Source organism: Echinops telfairi, unplaced genomic scaffold (assembly GCF_000313985.2).
Source record: "Echinops telfairi isolate 266 unplaced genomic scaffold, ASM31398v2 ScPeMD7_7424;HRSCAF=8462, whole genome shotgun sequence".
NCBI lineage: Eukaryota > Metazoa > Chordata > Mammalia > Afrosoricida > Tenrecidae > Echinops > Echinops telfairi.
In genome coordinates this window covers 10,191,091-10,193,605 of record NW_022111324.1, presented here as the reverse complement: position 1 = coordinate 10,193,605, position 2,515 = coordinate 10,191,091, and positions in this window count along the sequence as shown.

The following is a 2,515-nucleotide window of genomic DNA, read 5'->3' as shown; positions in this document are numbered from 1 at the left end:
CTTAACAACTCCAACCTTTTTTCCCATTTATCATGATGTTACTTATCAGCCCACTTGTGAGCATTTTTATTTTGTTTGCATTGACTTGTAATCCTTGACCTTCATCAGCAAGTGCTTCAAGTCCTCCTCACTTTCAGCAGGCAAGGCTGTGTCATCTGTACATTGGAGGTTGTTAATAAGCCTCTCTCCCATTCTAATATCATATCTTTTTAGTATACAGATTGAACAATTATGATGAGAGGCTACAACCATGATGCACTTTTCTTGATTTTAAACCATGCATTATTTTCTTGTTCTGTTTGCACAAGTGTGCAAGGATGTTTCCTTGAGGACTAAAGTATGCCAGCCCCAAGCCATAAGCCATGGTATTTTCAATTGGCTCATATGCATGTGAAAGTTAGACCTTAAATAAAGAAGACCAAAGAAGAATCAATACCTTTGAATTTTGGTGCTGGAGAAGAATACTGAAAGTACCATGGACTGTTCATAGGACAAACCAGTTTGTATTGGAAGAAGTTATGCCAGAGTTCTCCTTAGAGGCAAGGATGGCAAGACTTCGCCTTACATACGCTGGACACATTGTCAGGAGAGACTAGTCCCTAAAATGATTTGGTCAAGGTGAGGGGCAAAAAAGAGGAAGGCCCTTGATAAGATGGATTGACACAGTGGTGGCATCAATGGGCTCACACATAGGAACAATTTTGAGGATGGCGCAGTGTTTCGTTCTGCTGAGCACAGGGTCCCTATGAGTCAGAAACAACTGGATGGCATCTAACAAGTTCTGATGGCTAAAAGGGTTTTGCAGCGGTTTCTTCTCATTTTGAGCTGAGCCCAATGAGCAAATGAAGGTCTTGAAGACTATTCCATCCATGCCATTATGGTCGACTCTACTTTGAGAAAATAGTTCTTCCTCAGTTATATTTTGTATCTTCCAATCTAAGAGGCTCACCTTCTGGCACTATCTCTGACAATGATCATCTGCTATTCATGAGGCTTTTGGTGGCTAATTCCTCTGAAGTCAACAGCCTATTTCTTCTTCATTGTCTGTTCTTAGCCTGGAAGGACTGCTGAAACATGTTCATTTTGGGTGACCCTGCTGGCATTTGAAATACCAGTGGCATAGCTTCCAACATCCTAGCAAAACACAAACCCCCACAGTATGACAATTTGACAGATACGTGGTGGCACATTTTCATATTTCTGTATAATAAAGGTTCTTATAATTTTGTAACAACACTCTTTGGACTTACTATCATACCCTCCTTCACTCTCCTCTCACTAAGGGGAGCTTGATGGTGCAGTAATAAAGGGGCCAGCTGCCAACTGAAAGGTCAGCACCACTGGCCACCCGCTCCACAGGAAAAAGCCAGAGTAATACAGGGAGACGGACTCCATCCTGTAAGGTTGATATGAATCAGAGTTGATTGATCGGCAATAAATTTGGTTTGGGAATGATGCTAAGTTTGCTTGTTTCTTTTACGTGCTGACAGATCTCGCCATGTGATTTCCTTTTTCTCCATTTTAGCACTACCTCGTACTCTGTAGGGGAAAACTTTGCCACCCTGTGAAAATCCTTTCCCCAACATTTTAGAATAAATCTAAGGATGCACAGTTGAATCCTTTATAAACTGAGACTTGTAAAATAGTATCACTACTTTTTAAATAATTTTTTTATCATTGCTTTTGACTATTCTAGCAGACATGTTTTGTAAAGAAGAGTTTTCCTTTATCAAGCAGAGGTGAATTACAGTGGCTTTCCAAAGGGTAGGGTTACGTGTCAAACTCTTGGTTTTTCTTTCTTTTTTACAAATTATGCCTTTGGTTAAAGTTAACAAATTAGTTTCCCATTCATTAGTTTCTACATAAAGTGTTCCCTGACACTGGTTACATTCCCAGAAACCTGTCGCATTCTCGCTGTTTCTCCCCTGATTTGCTATTTTGTCTGGATTTTCTACCCCTTCCTGCCTTCCCTTCTTTACTTTGAAATAAATGTCGTCCATTTGATCTCATGTAAGTGATTGTTCTAAGGACTATTTCCTCTCTGACACTACTGGTTATTTCCTGGGTCTGCCGATTGTGAATGCTTAATTATTTTAAGGGCTCATATTCAGCATAAGGATTTGATGCAGTAGTCTCCTTCAATGAAAGTAGTTTGTGTTTGCTTTTTTGTTCTTGTTTTTTATGTGTTCTTAACTATGAATAAAGATACCAGGATTTTCTTAATTAAATGCAGTAAATAATCTATAGCAGTTATGCTCTTTATGCTCAATTTGTCTTATTTAAGACCAGTGACCTTTTGTCAAAATCCCATGTATCTATACAGCAGTTCTCAACCTGTGGGTCACGTGTTAGCTTTCCTACTAGAAATTGAAAGCTCAGTCTCAGTTTGTCAGCTTATTATTTCTGTTTTTACCTCTTTTTTTCTTTCTGGCCTCAGATATTAATCTAAGTTTTTATTTGTTTATACAAGCTCAGGTATCCTTTTTTCAGTACCAAATATTTATTCAGTGCCAAC